The following is a 20,444-nucleotide window of genomic DNA, read 5'->3' as shown; positions in this document are numbered from 1 at the left end:
TGCTGACAGATTGCACCACTATCAAGTCAGCACTACAAGGAGCTCTAAATCTTGAAACAAATCCTTGAAATACACAAAAATAGAATCTCCTTAAAGCACAAATCTTACAGGACCTATAACACAATGACACAATGAAAAAAAAAATAAAACTAAGTTATTCAGGCAACAAATAGCATGATTAATAGAATAGAACCTCATATCTCAATACTAACATTGAATGTAAATGGCCTAAATACTCCTTAAAAGATACAGAATGGCAGAATGGATAAGAAATCACCATCCAAGTATCTGCTGTCTTCAAGGACTCACCCAACACATAAGGACTCACATAAACTTAAGGTATAGGGGTGGAAAAATATATTCCATGTAAATGGACACCAAAGGCAAGCAGAAGTAGCTATTTTTAACATCTGACAAGACAAACTTTAAAGCAACAGTAGTTAAAAAAGACAAAAAGGGACATTATATAATAATAAAAAGATTAGTCTAAGAGGAAAATATCACAATCCTAAATATATATGCACCTAATACTAGAGCTCCCAAATTTATAAAATAGTTACTACTAGATCTAAGAAATGAGATAGACAGCAACACAATAATAGTGGAGGACTTTACTACTCTACTGACTGCACTAGACAGGCCATCAAAACAAAAAGTCAAGAAAGAAACAATGGATTTAAACTAAATCCTGGAACAAATAGACTTAACAGGTATCTATAGAACATTCTACCCAACAACTGCTGAATATATATTCTATTCAACAGCACATGGAACATTCTCCAAGATAGACTATATGATAGGTCACGAAACAAGTCTTAACAAATTTAAGAAAGTTGAAATTATGTCAAGTACTCTCACAGACCACAGTGAAATAAAATTGGAAATCAACTCCAAAAGAAACCCTCAAAACCATGCAAACACATGGACATTAACCTGCTTCTGAATGATCCTTGGGTCAACAATGAAATCAAGATATAAATTTAAATTATTTCAGCTGAACAATAATAGTATACAACCTATCAACACGTCTGGAATACAGCAAAAGAAGAGCTAGCAGGAAAGTTCATAGCATTAAATATCTACATCTAAAAGTTTGAAAGAGCACAAACAAATAATCTAAGGTCACACCCCAAGGAACTAGAGAAACAAGAACAAACCAAACCCAAACCCAGCAAAAGAAAAGACATAATCATGACCAGAGCAGAACTAAATGAAATTGAAACAAAAAAACTACAAAAGATAAATGGAACAAAAAAATGGCACTTTGAAAAGATAAATAGAATTAGTAGACCATTAGTGAACTTAACCAAGAAAAGGAGAGAGAAGATCCAAATAAGTTCAATTAGAAACAAAATGGGAGATATTACAACCAATACCACAGAAATAAACAGAACATTCAAGGATACTTTGAACAGCTTTACACTCATAAACTAGAAAATCTAGAAGAGATGGGGAGCAACAAATTCCTGAAAAAAAAATACAACCCTCTTAGATTAAACCAGGGATAAACAGAAATTGAACAGATCAATAACAAGCAGCATGGCTGAAATGGTAATTAAAAAGTAACCCACGGAGGGCGGAGCAAGATGGCCGAATAGGAGCAGCTCCAGTCTCCAACTCCCAGCACCAGCAACACAGAAGACCGGTGATTTCGGCATTTCAACTGAAAAAATTGGGTTCATCTCACTGGGAGTGCCGGACGATCGGTACTGGTCAGCTGCTGTGTTACTGTCTCACCTGGGGAAGCAAGGGGAAGGGAATCCTTTCCCAGCCACAGGAACTGAGACACAATACCTGAGAATCGGGTAACCCTGCACCCCAATACCGTGCTTGGAGCAAACAGGCACACCAGGAGATCATATCCCACACCTGGCCGGGAGTGGTCCCACACCCACGGAGCCTCCCTCATTGCTATCACAGCAGTTCAGATCTACCAGGCAAGGCAGCAGCGAGGCTGGGGAGGGGTGCCCGCCATTGCTGGGAGGCTTAAGTAGGGTAAACAAGCTGCTGGGGAAGCTCGGAACCGGGTGGAGCTCACAGCCTCAAGGAAACCTGCCTGTCTCTGTAGACTCCACCTCTGGGGCAGGCACAGTAAACAATAACAAAGCAGCTGGACACCTGCAGACGAAATCCACTCTGTCTGACAGCTTTGAAGAGAGAAAGTGGATCTCCCAACACGGAGGTTGAGATCTGAGAAGGGACAGACTCCCTGCTCAAGCGGGTCCCTGGACCCTGAGTAGCCTTAACTGGGGAGACATCCCCCACCAGGGGGCAGTCTGACACCCCACACTTCACAGTGGAGTACACCCCTGAGAGGAAAGGCTTCCAGCAAGAACTGTGACAGGTACACTCTGCTGTTCAGCCATTTCCTATCTCTGCAGCCTCTGCTGCTGATACCCAGGGCAAACAGGGTCTGGAGTGGACCTCAAGCAATCTCCAACAGACCTACAGCTGAGGGGGTCCTGACTGTTAGAAGGAAAACTATCAAACAGGAAGGACACTCTGGCCACCAAAACCCCCATCAGTACGTCACCATCATCAAAGACCAGAGGCAGATAAAACCACAAGATGGGGAAAAGCAGGGCAGAAAAGATGGAAATTCAAAATAAGAGTGCATCTCCCCAGCAAAGTGAGCTGCAGCCTCATCGCCAGCAACGGATCAAAGCTGACGGAGAATGACTTTGACGAGATGAGAGAAGAAGGTTTCAGTCCATCGGGGCCAGATTAAAGGAGGAATTACGCACCCAGCCGCTAGAAAAGAAACTAAAAATCTTGAGGCAGCGGAATTGATGGCTAGAGTAACTAATGCAGAGAGAAGGTCCCAAACGAAATGAAAGAGATGAAAACCATGACATCGAGAAATACGCAATAAAATGCACAAGCTTCAGTAACCGAACACTCACCAACTGGAAGAAAAGAGAATAATGCATTGAGGATCAATGAATGAAGGAAGAGAAACCAAAAGAAAAAGAAGAAAAAAAGAAATGAACAAAGCCTGCAAGAAGTGAAGGGATTATGTAAACATCCAAATCTACGTCTGATTGGGGTGCCTGAAAAGTGAGGGGGGGGGAAAATGGAACTGTTGGAAAAACACTCTTCAGGATATCATCCAGGAGAACTTCCCAACCTAGTAGGCAGGCCAACATTCAAACTATAGAAATACAGAGAACGCCACAAAGATACTCCCTCGAGAAGAGCAACTCCAAGACACATAATTGCCAGATTCACCAAAGTTGAAATGAAGGAAAATCTTGGGCAGCCAGAGAGAAAGGTCAAGTTACCCATGGAAGGGAAGCCCATCAGACTCACAGCAGATCTCGCAGAAACCTCCAAGCCAGAAGAGAGTAAATATTATTCAACATTCTAAAGCAAAAGAATTTTCAACCCAGAATTTCATATCCAGCCAAACTAAGTTTCACCAGTGAAGGAGAAATAAAACTTTTACAGATAAGCACATGCTTAGAGATTTTGTCACCACTAGGCCTGCATTACAAGAGACCCTGAAGGAAGCACTCAACATGGAAAGGAACAACCGGTACCAGCCATCTCAAAACATACAAAATGTAAAGACCATCGAGGCTAGGAAGAAACTGCATCAACTAACGAGCAAAATAACCAGTTAATATCATAATGGCAGGATCAAGTTCTCACACATAACAATCTTAACCTAAATGTAAATGGACCAAATGCTCCAATGAAAAGACACAGACTGGCAAACTGGATAAAGAGTCAAGACTCCACTGTCTGTTGTATTCAGGAGACCTATCTCACACGCAGAGACATAGGCTCAAAATAAAGGGATGGAGGAAGATTTACCAAGCAATGGAGAACAAAAAGTGGGGGTTGGTAAATACTAGTCTCTGATAAAACAGACTTTAAACCATCAAAGATCAAAAGAGACAAAGAAGGCCATTACATAATGGTAAAGAGATCAATTCAACAGGAAGAGCTAACTCCTCCTAACATATATGCACCCACAGGAGCACCCAGATTCATAAAAGCAAGTCCCAGAGACTTACAAAGAGACTTAGACTCCCCATACAATAATGGAGACTTTCAACACCCACGTCAACATTAGACAGATCAACGAGACAGAAAGTGAACAAGGATATCCAGGAATTGAACTCATCTCTGCAGCAAGCAGACCTAATAGACATCTATAGAACTCTCCACCCCAAATCAACAGAATATACATTCTCTTCAGCACCACATCGTACTTACTCCAAAATTGACCAATGCACTCAGCAAAGCACTCCTCAGCAAAATGTACAAGAACAGAAATTATAACAAACTGTCTCTCGTAGACCACATGCAATCAAACTAGAACCTGTGGACTAAGAAACCTTCAATCAAACCGCTCAACCACATGGAAACTGAACAACCTGGGTTCCTGAATGACTACTGGGTACAACGAAATGAAGGCAGAAATAAGATGTTCTTGAAACGCTGAGAACAAAAGATACTACATACCAGAATCTCTTGGGACACATTTAAGCTGCGTGTAGAGGGAAATTTTATAGCACTAAATGCCCACAAGAGAAAGCAGGAAAGATCAAAAATTGACACTCTAACATCGCAATTAAAAAGAACTAGAGAAGCAAGAGCAAAACACTATTCGAAAAGCTAGCAGAAGGCAAGAAATAACTAAGATCAGAGCAGAACTGAAGGAGAAGGAGACACAAAAACCCTCCAAAAAAATCAATGAATCCAGGAGTTGGTTTTTGAAAAGATCAACAAAATTGACAGACCACTAGCAAGACTAATAAAGAAGAAAAGAGAGAGAAGAATCAAATCAACTAATTAAAAAATGATAAAGGGATATCACCACCGACCCCACAGGAAATACAAACTACCATCAGAGAATACTATAAACACCTCTACGCAAATAAAATGGAAAATCTAGAAGAAATGGATAATTTTGACACTTACACTCTCCAAGACTAAACCAGGAAGAAGTTGAACTCTGAATAGGACCAATAGCAGGCTCTGAAATTGAGGCAACAATTAATAGCCTACCAACCAAAAAAAGTCCAGGACCAGATGGATTCGACCAGCCGAATTCTACCGAGGTACAAAGAGGAGTTGGTACCATTCCTTCTGGAAACTATTCCAATCAATAGGCAAGAGGGAATCCTCCCTAACTCATTTTATGAGGCCAACATCATCCTGATACCAAAGCCCTGGCAGAGATGGTTAACAAAAAGAGGCTCTGTGACCAATATCCCCTGATGAACATCGATGAAAACTTCAATAAAATACTGGCAAAACCGGATTCAGCAACACATCAAAGCTTATCCACCATGATCAAGTGGGCTTCATCCCTGGGATGCAAGGCTGGTTCAACATTCGCAAATCAATAAACATAATCCAGCATATAAACAGAACCAAAGACAAGAACCACATGATTATCTCATTGATGCAGAAAAAGGCTTTGACAAAAATTCGTCCGCTCCTCATGCTAAAAAACGCTCAATAGCTGGTATTGATGAATGTACCTCAAAATAGTAAGAGCTATTTATGACAAACCCACAGCCAATAATATACTGAATGGGCAAAAACTGGAAAAATTCCCTTTGAAAAACTGGCATTAAGACAGGGATGCCCTCTCTCACCACAATTCCTATTCAATATAGTGTTAAAGTTCTGCTTAGGCACCAGGCAAGAGAAAGAAATCAAGGGTATTCAGAAGTTAGAAAAGAAATAGTCAAATTCAACCTTGGTTTGCAGATGACATGATTGTATATTTAGAAACCCCATTGTCTCAGCCCAAATCTCCTTGCTGATAAGCAACTTCAGCAAAGTCTCAGGATACAAAAATTACGTGCAAAAATCACAAGCATTCTTATACACCTCAGTAACAGACGAACAGAGAGCCAAATCAGGAATGAACTCCCATTCACAATTGCTTCAAAGAGAATAAAATACCTAGGAATCCAACTTCTACATGGGATGTAAAGGACCCTCTTCAAGGAGAATTACAAACCACTGCTCAGCAGTCAAAAGAGGACACAAACAAATGGAAGAACATACCATGCTCTCAAGTGGATAGGAAGAAGAATCAATATCATGAAATGGGCTATACTGCCCAAGGTTATTTATAGATTCAATGCCATCCCATCGTTACCAATGAGTTTCTTCACAGAATTGGAAAAACTGCTTTAAAGTTCATATGGAACCACAAAAAGAGCCCGCATCTCCAAGACAATCCTAAGTCAAAAGAACAAAGCTGGAGGCATCACGCCACCTGGACTTCAAACTATACCACAAGGCTACAGTAACCAAAACAGCATGATACTGGTACCAAAACAGAGATATAGACCAATGGAACAGAACAGAGTCCTCAGAAATAATACCACACATCTACAGCCATCCGATTCGACAAAACCTGACAAAACAAGAAATGGGGAAAGGATTCCATTTAATAAATGGTGCTGGGAAAATTGGCTAGCCATAAGTAGACAGCTGAAACTGGATCCTTTCCTTTACCCTTATACGAAAATTAATTCAAGATGGATTAGAGACTTTAAATGTTAGGACCTAACACCATGTAAAAATCCTAGAGGAAAACCTAGGTAGTACCCATTCAGGACATAGGCTGGGCAAAGACTTCATGTCTAAAACACCAAAAGCAACGGCAACAAAAGCCAAAATTGACAAATGGGATCTAATTAAACTAAAGAGCTTCTGCACAGCAAAAAGAAACTACCATCAGAGTGAACAGAACCCACAGAATGGGAGAAAAATTTTGCAATCTACTCATCTGACAAAGGGCTAAATATCCAGAACCTACAAAGAACTCAAAATAAATTTACAAGAAAAAAACAAACAACCCCATCCAAAAGTGGGCAAAGGATATGAACAGACATTTCAAAAAAGAAGACATTCATACAGCCAAATAGACACATGAAAAATGCTCATCATCACTGGCCATCAGAGAAATGCAAATCAAAACCACAATGAGATACCATCTCACACCAGTTAGAATGGCTTATCACAAAAAGTCAGGAAAACAACAGGTGCTGGAGAGGATGTGGAGAAATAGGAACACTTTTACACTGTTGGTGGACTCAAACTAGTTCAACCATTATGGAAACAGTATGGCGATTCCTCAAGGATCTAGAACTAGATGTACCATACATCTGTGCCATCCCATTACTGGGTATATACCCAAAGGGATTATAAATTATGTTGCTATAAAGACACATGCACACGATGTTCATTGCAGCACTATTCACAATAGCAAAGACTTGGAATCAACCCAAATGTCCATCAGTGACAGATTGGATTGTTAAGAAAATGTGGCACATATACACCATGGAATACCATGCAGCCATATAAAGGATGAGTTCTAGGTCCTTTATAGGACATGGATGCAGCTGGAATCCATCATTCTTAGCAAAGTATCACAAGAACAGAAAAACCAAACAATCGCATGTTCTCACCATAGGTGGAACTGAAACACGTGAGATCACTTGGACTCAGGAAGGGGAACATCACACAATCGGGCCTATCATGGGGAGGGGGGAAGAGGAGGGATTGCACCTCGGGGAGTTATATCACCTGATGTAAATGATGAGTTGATAGGTGCAGCATCAATCAACAAGGCACAAGTATACATATGTAACAAACCTGCACATTATGCACATGTACCCTACAACTTACAGTATAATAATAATAAATAAATTAAAAAAAAAAAAAAGTAACCCACAAAAATGTTCAGGACCAGATGGAGTCACAACTGAATTCTATCAGATATTCAAAGAATTGGTTCCAATCCTGTTGACACTATTCCCAAAGATAGAGAAAGAGGGAATCCTTCCTAAATCATTCTATGAAGCCAGTACCACCCTAATACTAAAACCAGGAAAGGACATAAGAACAACAATAAAAAACACTACTGACCAATATCCCTGATGAACATATTATATGATTAACATAATAGATGCAAAAATCCCCAACAAAATACTAGCTAACCCAATCTAACAGCATATCACAAAGATAATTCACCCTGATCAAGTTAGTTTCATACCAGGGATGCAAAGATGATTTAACATACACAATTCAATATACATGATAGACCACATAAACAGAATTTTTTTTTAAAAGTCACATGATCATCTCAATAGACGCAGAAAAAGCATTTGACAACGTCCAGCACTCCTTTATGATTAAAACCCTCAGCAAAACTGGCATAGAAGGAGCATACCATAAGGTAACAAAAGTCATCTATGATAAACCTACAGCCAACATTGCACTAAATGGGGAAAAGTCGAAAGCATGCTCCCTGAGAACTGGAACAAGACAAGGATGCCCACTTTCACCACTTTTATTCAACATAGTACTGGAAGTCTTAGCCAGAGGAATCAGACGAGAGAAAGCAATGAAGGGAATCCAAATCAGTAAAGAGGAAGTCACATTGTCACATTTGCTGATGACATGATAATATACCTAGAAAACCCTAATGACTCACCTAAAAAGCTCCTAGAACTGGTAAATAAATTCATCAAATTTCAGGATACAAAATTAATGTACACAAATCAGTAGCTCTGCTATACACCAACAGCGACCAAGCTGAGAATCAAATCAAGAACTCAATCCCTTTCACAGCAGCTGCAAAAAAAAAAAAAAAAAAAAGAAGAAGAAGAAAAGCATAGGAATATACCTAATCAAGGACATGAAAGACCTCTACAAGGAAAACTACAAAACATGACTAAAAGAAATCATAGATGACACACACATGCAAACATATTCCATGCTCATGGATGAGCAGAACCAATATATGTGAAAATGACCACAGTGTCAAAAGCAATTATAAATTCAATGCAATTCTTATCCAAATAGCACCATCATTCTTCAAAGAACAAGAAAAAAAAAAATCGTAAAATATTTATAGAACCAAAAAAGAGCCTGCATAGCCAAAGCAAGACTAAGCAAAAAGAACAAATCTAGAGGCATCATATTACTCAACTTCAAACTATAATATAAGGCCATGGTCACCAAAACAGCATGGTACTGGTATAAAAATAGGCATACAAATCAATGGAACAGAGTAGACAATCCAGAAATAAATCCAAATACTTACAGCCAACTGATCTTTGACAAAGCAAACAAAAACATGAAGTGGAGAAAAGACACTCTATTCAACAAATGGTGCTGGAATAATTGGCAACCCACATGTAGAAGAATGAAACTGGATCCTCATCTCTCACCTTATACAAAAATCAACTCAAGATGGATCAAAGACCTAAATCTAAGGCTTTAAATTATAAAAATTCTAGAAGACAACTTTGGAAAAAACCCTTCTAGACATTAGCTTAGACAAACACTTCATGACCAAGAACTGAAAAGCAAATGCAACAAAAACAGAAATAAATAGATGGAACTTAATTAAACTTAAAAGCTTCTGCACAGCAAAAGAAATAATCAGCAGAGTTTACAGACAACCCAAAGACTGGGAGAAAACCTTCACAATCTATAATAAGACTAAGGACTAATATCCAGAATCTATAAGTAACTCAAACAAAGCAGCAAGAGAAAAACAAACAACCCCATCAAAAAGTGGGCTAAGGACATGAATAGACAATTCTCAAAAAGAGATACATAAATGATGAACAAATATATAAAAAACGCTCGATATCACTAATGATCAGGAAAATTCAAATGAAAACCACAATGCGACACCATCTTACTCCTGCAAGAATTGTCATAATCAAAAAGTAAAAAATAATACATGTTGGAGTGAATGTGGTGAAAAGGGAACATTTCTATACTGTTGGTGGGAGTGTAGTACAGCCACTACGGAAAACAGTATAAAATGGAATACTACTCAGCTGTGAAAAGGAACAAAATAATGGTATTAGTAGAAACCTGGATGGAATTGGAGACCATTATTCTAAGTGAAGTGACTCAGGAATGAAAAACCAAATATTTTATGTTCTCACTTATAAGTGGCAGCTAAGATATGAGGACAAAAAGGCATAAAAAATAATACAATGGACTTGCAGGGCTCAGGGGAAAGGGTGAGAGGGAAGTGAGGGATAAAAGACTACATATTCAGTAAAGGGTACATTGCTCAGGTGATGGGTGCACCAACATCTCAGAAATAATCACTAAAGAACTTGTTCTTGTAAAAAGAAATAAATAAGTAAATACAGAAAAAAATATATATATATTTTATAGTGCACAGTGTACAATTTCAAGACAAATAATTAATCTATTTGTTTTTTAGTGAAAGTTTTTCACTTACATAATGCTGATGAAATTTGACTTCAGGATGCCTTTTGGATACCATTTTTCTAACCAGTAAAATAAGAAACATAATTATGAAAATTGCATGGCTATTCTTACTGATGACTGTTTTCTCAAGAGAACAATCCAACATAGAGTCTCCTACAGATATACATGAATTCCATAGACAATTGAGAATTGCTTTAAAAAAATTATTTCCTCTTGGCCTCTTAGGTAATTAATGGTAAGTAAAATCAATAGTTGTTTCCAATTACAATAAAGTAACTATTTTCTTTATATTTATTAAATTGTTCTTTGAATTTGATGTAGTGGTTAAAAAACTCTAAGCAATCTGAAGAACATAATTATAAAATAACATTTTCAAAAAATCATACAATCTGTGATGCCATTAAAAAGTGAAAGTTTCATTCATGGCTATAGATAAATGATACATTGCTGAGCCAGTATTAACATTCAAAATATCAGTTTTGTATTCTAAAGATTTTGACAGTCTGATGGCAGGAAATGATTGCAGTAAGATAATAGTTGACCTGTTGCTTCAAAATAATGAACCAAACCTTTTCAAGAAAGCCTGGGGCACACAGAGGTCAAGCCTACCTGGAGATACTGGTAATGAGAAAGTGAAATAGCTAATTCTTATCTGATTCGTTATCCAGGTACCAAAATTCCTGTGAGAAGCCCCATTAAAAACCAATGGATGTTGGCTTTTCCCAAAAAATCTGCCTCCTGGGAAACAATTGAGGGTCTCTCAATTTTGAGATTACAAAAAAGGAAAAGAAAGAAAAGGAAAAGAAAGGGAAAAAATGTTTAAGGCAAAAAAGAAAGTTCCTTTAAAGTGTTCTTATGGTTTTAGGGTTTGTTTCAAGCCATGCCAGAAATCTTTACATTAATGACATTTGTATGTGTGAACTTTGCTCTTATGAGTGCACTTGCCATGCTCTCCTTTTTCCTGTTCTCTTCTATCCTTCATTATCTCTGAACCTCCACCCAGTACATGGGGCTCCTGGGGATGCTCCCAGTTTTTTTTCTTTTGAGAGCAAGTGAAAAAGTGAAATTCACAACCTTTATCTTAAAGAGTTATATAAGAAGAAAAGAAGTTTTGGAAACTTTACCAATGTATTAAAAAGTAGTGGCTTAAAGTTATCTAAGAAACTATTCTATTAGCTTCAAATGTCAAATTGGCAAGTAATCAGCCTCAAAGCCTCACTTTATTGACTATTTTATGGGGGAAAGTACCTGATAATTTTGTTCGGTAGGGTTAATCCTCTGTGTGAGTACCACCTGCATCCCAGCAGCCCCTCCCCAGATTAGGCAAAGTTATAATGAATATTCTTCCTTCTGTGAAATGTGATATACAAAATGGCATCTCTCTGGTTCAGAGGCCTAAAATAAATTTGAGAAGCGATTCTAAAGACTATCTGCATGACCTGCAACCTTGTCAAAACAAACAAACAAACAAACAAAAAATCCTGGAATTTTGCCTTGAACTTTTAAACTGGTCCAAACCTCAACAACCACAACATTCTGCAACACAGCTAAATTTCACCAGCACTGTGACTCTTGAACAGCAAAAACCAATCAACTATGGAATAATGTAGTAAGCCAGACTCCTTCAACGTTAATTACTTGAAAACAACTTGTGTAATCCCCCTTGGCTTTCTTTTACATTACTACTCCCCTCTCTGTCTTCAGAACACAATTTGGCTTCTAGCAGGTTCTGTTCCTCAAATTGCAATGCCTAGGACCCCAGTAAATGACTTGTCTTACTGCTTTGCAGTCTAGTCTTACACTTTTTCTTGGTAGATACTTCATCACCAGCAAGCAAGTGGTGGATGATTGTTAGTTTTGAGCTACTGGACATTTTGATTGTCTTCCTTTAGCAACATCAGTTGTCTGGCTGAGATTGTGCAGCCATTCTTAGCACTCTGAGGTGACTTCTTTTGATAGATGGACAGTCAGAAGCTGAAGTAACTTGACGGCACCTGTGATTCTATTGCATGTCAGAATCAACCTACAGATTGGCATTAGATGAAGACACAAACGTGGAAGACATCACTCATTAGAGTGAGTATCCTCAGATCACTTTGCTTTTTTGGTTCATTTGTTGTTTCATTTCACTCGGTGGCCTTGGATGTTTCTAACTTTTGCACACTGGGACTCAAGTGTAGGGAGGAGCCTCATCTTTAATGTCCTAGGCTTTTACTACAACTGAGCATTCATGAGACTATGGAAAATCCAGATACATATGTAGGTGGTCAGAAGGCACACATAACCCATTTTATGCATTGTGTCCACCAGAGCATTTTATTTAGCAATATTCTTTTGTGGAAGTAAAAGATTCACTAAATAATAACCAAGCCAACCAGGCTTGAAGAAGGATAAGGTGTATATTTTAGTTGTCATGAATATAAAAATTTTAACAAAAGAACCAAATAGAATCTTCTGGTTCTAATTCTGGGCAAAGAAATGTGGCTTTGTTCAAAGTCACAGAGACACAGCACAGAGGGCCCCTGCTAGCACATCTGTCCCTGTCACAGAGGTCTCTGCTACCACACCTGTGCTCTGCCTCGGATTGGTTCTCAGACTGTGGGAATAAATTCAACTACACAGGATTATTGAATCCTCCCACATATTGGTTTATACAGCATAATATTTACATTTTGTTCTCTCCAACATCACTATCAGATCATCTAACTTTTATAAATCCATGATTAGAACATTGTAATTTTGTTACTTATGGTCATGTGAATCAACATTTTTTTTAAACGGTACACTGTATTTATAAGTTAAAAAAATAATTATATTATAAATTCAAGACGCTGCAAAGTTTCTGTCTTTAACACTTGAAGGAAACGTAGGCTGGAAGTCACAAAGAGAGCAGGTGTCCCCAGTATCCTGTGTAGAAGTGTGCTTGCACCAGGTCAGAGCTAGACAAATGTGCTTCAGTAGGTGTTTTCTAAAGGGTGTAGTAGTGCACCCTGCTGGTATCTGCTCAGATCTTCTCAAATGTGTTTTGCCAGGTCTGTGCTCTCCTTCTTCAGTGTCACTGTGCTTTTGGTTTATACAGTCCATACTGTAAGACTCCTCTTCATCACACAATCCTTGGACTACTAGAGTTGACTTCCCAGAAGCACAAAGGGTAAAAAGTGCTTGGGAGGTCACATCCCACCAACTCCTGACCTTCCCCAGTCAATAACAAACAGCTGAGAGTTTGTCTTGCTTTTGCACAGAACAAATCTGAGAAGTAACTTAGACCCCAGAGTTTTTCTGTAGGATCAAGCTAAAGCTACTCTTCTCCAGACTTCATCGAGGATCACATCTTTGCTTGTCTTCTCCTTCTCTGACTTCCTTTTCCCCACTCCTTTATACGTTTCCTTAGAAAGAGTTCTATACTATTTCACTTGCACAAGATAATCTTTAATCTTGGGTTAGGATCTATTTTCAGATAACTTGACCTCAAACATGGGGCAAGTGTGAAAGCCAACTCCTACCTACAGATTTATTTGGTCACCAGGCTTTCTGACCTTAATGTCAGCAGTTTTCAGTTGTGAAATAGCAGCTGCTGAGCGCTTGGAAATCTGGGGAAGCCATGGGAGGTTTGGTGGGTGTATTAGTTATCTATTGCTGTGTAACAAATTACCCCAAACTTAACAGTTTAAATAAAGCACATTCATAATCATACAGTGTCTGTGTGTCAGGAATCACAGCACAAGTTAACTAAGTCTTCTTCTTTAGGGTGTCCCATGAAACTATAATCAAACCATCAGACTGGACTGCAGTCACATGGGGGTTTAACAAGGTAGGATCCACTTCCAAGCTTACTCAGTGGTCGTTGGCAGGATTCAATTTTTTTGATTGTTGGTATTATTTCCTTGCCAGCTGTTGGGCAGAGTTCATTCTCGGTTCTTTGCCACTCAAGCTTCTTCGACATTTTTCAGAGAAGTGTAAAAGACAAGAAAGCAAGGCAGTGAGAGAGTGAGAGAGAGAGAGAGAGAGAGAGAGAGAGAGAGAGAGAGAGAGCGCTAGGAAGATGGGAGTCACAGTCTTTTGTAACCTAACTATGGAAGTGGTATCTCATCACTTTTGCCATATTCTTTTGGTTAGAAGCAAGACAGCAGGTGCAGTCCACACTCAAAGGAAGGAGATTACACAGGGCATGAATACAAGACTGTGGGATGTAGAACCCTCCCTCTGGAGCCTGCATTCTTCTAGGCAACCTGGCATAAGTATCTAGGGCTGTTTTTGGAGAATCCTCCTTGTCACTCTGGTTTCTTTTCATTAAAACTTTAATTTAGGCCGGGCGTGGTGGCTCAAGTCTGTAATCCCAGCACTTTGGGAGGCTGAGACGGGCGGATCACGAGGTCAGGAGATCGAGACCATCCTGGCTAACACGGTGATACCCTGTCTCTACTAAAAATACAAAAAAAAAAAATTAGCCGGGCGCAGTGGTGGGCGCCTGTAGTCCCAGCTACATGGGAGGCTGAGGCAGGAGAATGGCGTGAACCTGGGAGCGGAGCTTGCAGTGAGTGGAGATCACGCCACTGCACTCCAGCCTGGGCAACAGAGCAAGATTCCATCTCAAAAAAGAACAAACAAACAAACAAACAAAAAAACAACTTTAATTTATACCTCAATGATCATATTCATAAGAAAATGCCATGGGGTTTATTATTCCACATAAAAAAGTAAAGCCTATATTTACCCATAAATATCACTTAAATGTCAGCATAAGGTAGAAATACTTGCAATTCTTTCACCTTTGGAATACCTTATAAAAATAAAATGGTTACAGTTCTGTCATGACAAATCATGCAGTATTGAAACGCAAAAATTTCTGCTGCTGCTTGGTTGGCATTTCCTTTGACACTTTCTGAAATGATGCTCAGATAATTTGCCTTTTTGCTCAATCTGGCTTGACAACTGGAGGGTATTTTATGCTGGTCCTCAAAGAAAAGCTCTGTGTCCACTTCAATGGCTCTAAAATGAATCAGCTCGACGCCTGGATATGAATGATTCATTGGATCTTATCATCCTCATGCTGGCTGCCTTGGTTCTCAATTCACTAATATAATGATTTCTAAATACCAAGACCAGATGTTCCCTTGGGATGAGAAGGGCAGAGAGAACACAGGTGTGTGAAAGGATGAAGTTTGTTTAATTTTGAATTTTTAATTAGAATGTAGTTGTGGCTTATAGTCACACTGTGATAAAGCACTAATACGGTGTTATAGACAGTCTTATTCTCTCCATCTTCACTACTATGTGCACCTGTACGTATTCATTTTGCCCTGCATGATATAGGTCATAAATAAAGTCTAGTCAGTGGGGCTGCCTCAGCCATCATTTAGAATTTGGCCTTACACCTATCTAAAATTTCAGAAAAGATTGAGAAATCCCTGCCCCCACCAGTAAATGAGAAAACCAAGAGGCATTAAATAAAAAGTAGCAATCCTATGACAGACTGAGTGGCCTTTTATGCTCACTGATTCCAGAGTGAGCTGGAACTGTTGACAGGGACCACTGACCTTGTTTTAATATCAAGTATGCATGAAGGTTATCTTTGGTTTCCAGAAATTTTATTTAATACAGAAATGATTTTTAGTTGAATCATCATTGTGGTTAAGCATTATGTGTGTGTGTGTATACACATACACACATATATACACACACATACACATATATATAATATGTGCATATATATGTATATATGTGTGTATATATACATATATATGTGTGTGTACACACACACACGCACACACAACTAATAGAAAATAAAAAGGCTTGCTTTGTGCCAGAATGTTTAAAAGGCACTAAAATCCCAGGGCACCAGGCAGACACCCACTCAGCTGAACAAAATTTCAGTCATGCCATTCATATAAATACACAAAGATGTAATATTGGAGATTCATTATTTTTCTTGTAGGATACTTTCTGTCTCGACAGAAATAAAATTTATACAATTGTTGAATCAAACAGATGTAACTTACATTTTGTCTAAAGGCCACAAAATCTGGATTCTTGAAGAATTAGATAAGAGAGAAAGCTCTTGTGTCAAAACGGTAAGCCCTGCACTGTCTACCCAGCTCTTTATGCTGCTGTGAAGGCACAAATAGAAGGTTAAAGTCAGATTTCTATCTACAGTTTAGACTTTCCCAAATGAAACAACACATTTGCTGAACAAGAAGCATGTAATGCCTCTTACCCCAGTTAAGTAACTTTCAGGTATTGGTAGTTGAGATATTAAGACACTAGGTGAGCAGAACAAAGCCTGTCAGAAAACCTGGGCTATTTTCTAAAATCTAACAAAATCTGATTCGAAAAGGACATCAGTCTTACTTTTTAAAATAGTATAAGTCTAATATTTAACATAGAATTGAGTTAAAAAATTGTCATCTCACATTTCCTCTAACCACATCCTTGACAGGGTGTGGTGACTCACCCCTGTAATCCCAGCACCCTGGGAGTTCCTTTAAGCAACACATAGATTTTCATTAATAGATACACACATGTGTATACACACATGCCAAATTATTTTGTAAAACAGGATAATATTGTAGATATTATTTTAAAACTGTGTTGAAAATATGTCGTGAACATCATGCACGTTATGGTAGCTATTGTTGGCTACCATCCACCCCCTATTTTCTTCCTATAAAGGATGTCTGTGAAACAGCAAGGTGTCCAATCCAAGGGAATGGATGAAGATTAGTGAAGCTACTCACAAGAATCCCATTCCCTGATTTCCCAGCCTCCTTGGAATGTAGGGTGAGCAATTATCCAGTCTGGACAAAAAAAGGTCTAAGAGAAGGGAATTGGAGGGGTTCCAGAAAACTTTTCCTTTTCTTTTTTGTTTCTTTCTTTTCTTTTCCTTCCTTCCTTCTTTCCTTCCTTCCTTGCTTCCCTCTTTCCTTCCTTCCTTCCTCCTTCCTTCCTTCCTTCCTTCATTTCTTTCTTTCTTTCTTTCTTTCTTTCTTTCTTTCTTTCTCTCTTTCTTTCTTTCTTTCTTTCTTTCTTTCTTTCTTTCTTTCTCTTTCTTTCTTTCTTTTTTTTCTCTCTCTCTTTCTTTCTTTCCTTCTTTCTTTCTTTCTCTTTCTCTTTCTTCTTTCTTTTTCTTTCTTTCCTTTCTTTTTTTCTTTACTTTTTTATTTTTAATAGCATCTTGTTGTGACTCTGCTCACTGCAACCTCCACCTCAAGTGATTCTTGTACCTCAGCCTCCCGAGTAGCTGGGATTATAGGCGTGTGCCACCATGTCTGGCTTTTTTTTTTTTTTTTTTTTTTTAGTAGAGACAGGGTTTTGCCATGTTGGCCAGGCTGGGCTTGAACTCCTAGCCTCAAGTCATCTGTCCACCTCAGCCTCCCAGGGTGCTGGGATTACAGGGGTGAGCCACGACACCCTGCCAAACATTTGCTTTTCCAATTAAATAAGTCCATATGGCTATGTTCTTTCTTTTCCCCTTCCTTTTACTTTCTTCCAACTTGCATATAGATTTGAAGACTGGCATCTTAACAGCTATCTTTGGAGCATGAGAGGAAGGCAAAGAGGATCACAGACACATCCTCCTTGAGCCTCTAGCCCAGCACTGCCTACCACCAGATTCCTCAATATGAGAGAAAAATAAACATAAATTGCCTCAGCCATTGTGCTTGGGTTTTCTCTTGCTTGGAACCAAATACATCTTTCATTTTTCATCTATCTCAGTGTTTTCTTAAATATAGGATATATGTCTTTGATGTTATGACTACGGAAACTAATTTCGTGTTTAGAACAAGTCACTAAATAATATTTTGTCAATAACATAAACATTTCTCATTTTACTGCAGTCATTTGGATTATATAAAGAGGACTTAAGTATGACTTACATAGTCATTTTTTGGTTAATTATCCTTTTATAAAATGCCTAAACAGGCTTATCAAGCTTAAAATTAATAATATTATTTTGATCATATTTGTATTTATCATACTCTTCGTTCATATTAAACAATGCTGTTTTTTTTATTTTTGACAAGATTATTAGCAGGCTTAGGGAGATATATTAAGAAAATATTGACTCAGGTGGCACACGCATATGGCAAAATTCTTGAGGGTAAAATAGCAAATTATTAAAGCAGGAAAATACCATTCCACCATGTCACTTTTAATGGTTATAGACTGTACTCTCAGAAGAATATATTTGGGTGTCATATTTAGAATATTAACATCTTGCATGTTGTGGGCACAAACTGCCAACCAATGACCATAAAGCAAATGAAAGAAACAGATGCTAACATAAACCATCGGGACTGTGGGTGATATCAGCTCCTTATCAGGCCTGATTGTAACATCAGTGCATTTAATCAGTCGCTTAGTAAAAGCTACATTTAAGTTGTGACATGTTAGCACCAAATCTTTGCTAAATTTCTTCATCAAATAAATGTTTCAACAATTTCCTCAAGATGAATGATTAAAAGTTAAGTTTCTGGGAGACAATGACAAATAGTTTTTAAGTATTTTCCTATTTATTTACCTAATTGTCTCCTGGAATGCTTATACCAATTCCATTCCTACAAATATTGTAAAAGACTGAATTTTTTTTTTTTTTTTTGAGACGGAGTCTTGCTCTGTCGCCCGGGCTGGAGTGCAGTGGCGCGATCTCGGCTCACTGCAAGCTCCGCCTCCCGGGCTTACGCCATTCTCCTGCCTCAGCCTCCCGAGTAGCTGGGACCACAGGTGCCCGCCACCTCGCCCGGCTATTTTTTTTTATTTTTTAGTAGAGACGGGGTTTCACCGTGTTCGCCAGGATGGTCTCGATCTCCTGACCTCGTGATCCGCCCGTCTTTTTTCTCAATCTTTCTATCATGTTTTTTGTCTCAAACACAAAATAACAATAAAAATAAATTCAACTTATCATATATAACATATATAACACACTTTTATTTGTTTTAATTTTGAAACAGGTCTATTTGTTCATAATCATTTTCTTTTAGTCATGAAATACGTCACAGCAATCTTTCAATTCAGTATATATTGATCTAATAAGTTATTTCAAAATTTCAGTATATTTTAAATTATAAATGTCACATAATGTACTTTATTTTTAAATTGGTATATATTTGTATTTATTTATTGCATACACGTGATACTTTGACATGTATCTATAATGTGTAATGATCAAATCAGAGTATGTAGCTCATCCATCACCTCAAACATTATGATTTCTTTGCGTTGGAAACATTTCAAACCTTCTCTCATAACTATTTACACGATGCACTTTGTAACAAACTAAATAATGTTGAGACATTAAATGATAGTGCTAGTAATTTTCACTCACCTTATCTACTTCACAAACATACTTACCTTGGGTCTGTCTTTTTAGCAGAGAAATCTCATATTATTCTGTTTTTAAACACACATGTGCCAATATATAGACATGTATAGGGACTTCAATTAGTTCTGTCTTAGAAAAATGAGATTTTAATAACAATTTAGCAATTTTTGTCTCTGGAGTATGATTTCTATCCCACCGGATCAATAGTTAGAGATATGATTCACTTTTGATGCTGGGTTACACTACACAGTGTTAATATTTTATAACCAATTCAAACATTACCTACTCTATTGGCATATATACATCTACTCCCAAATATTTTGCTACCATTAAAAAAGTCCCTGTAGACATACATGTATCTACTCATGTTTACTGAATTTTTCTCTTGAAAAGACATCTCCTCCATCTCACACCCACAACAAAATAGGATTGTTAAGTCAGAGTATGTATAAGTTTAACTCACAGTGGTTATAGAATATGTGAGACTACATTTATCCACAAAATGTTCCAGTGTACACATTTCCCCATTTAATATTGGATATTACTAGTCTTTTAAATTTTGTTAATCTGATGTGTTTATTATTATTATTATTATTATACTTTAAGTTCTAGGGTACATGTGCTCAACGTGCAGGTTTGTTACATATGTATACTTGTGCCATGTTGGTGTGCTGCACCCATCAACTCATCAGCATCCATCAACTCATCATCTGCATCAGGTATAACTCCCAATAGCATCTCTTCCCCTTCCCCACTCCCCACAATAGGCCCTGGTGTGTGATGTTCCCCTTCCCATGTCCAAGTGATCTCATTGTTCAATTCCCACCTATGAGTGAGAACATGCGGCATTTGGCTTTCTGTTCTTGTGATAGTTTGCTGAGAATGATGG

General features: G+C 38.1%; 1 long non-coding RNA gene across 10 annotated transcripts in view; it reads left to right on the top strand.

Annotated features, from left to right (window-relative positions):
• Positions 1-20,444, top strand: part of LOC103883165 — a 120,803-nt gene that overhangs the window by 42,311 nt on the left and 58,048 nt on the right. For 4 of the 10 annotated variants that reach the window (XR_004183166.1, XR_004183170.1, XR_004183172.1 and 1 more), the window contains 2 exons: positions 10,229-10,471; positions 10,905-11,070. This is a non-coding gene — a long non-coding RNA (uncharacterized LOC103883165). Of the gene's footprint in view, positions 1-10,228; positions 10,472-10,904; positions 11,071-12,195; positions 12,313-13,983; positions 14,610-16,905; positions 17,014-17,736; positions 18,794-20,444 lie in introns of those variants that run through there. The other 6 variants (XR_004183168.1, XR_004183169.1, XR_001901128.3 and 3 more) reach the window with 5 other exon arrangements.

Source organism: Papio anubis, chromosome 4 (assembly GCF_008728515.1).
Source record: "Papio anubis isolate 15944 chromosome 4, Panubis1.0, whole genome shotgun sequence".
Lineage (NCBI taxonomy): Eukaryota > Metazoa > Chordata > Mammalia > Primates > Cercopithecidae > Papio > Papio anubis.
This window is presented reverse-complemented; position numbering and strand designations above follow the sequence as displayed.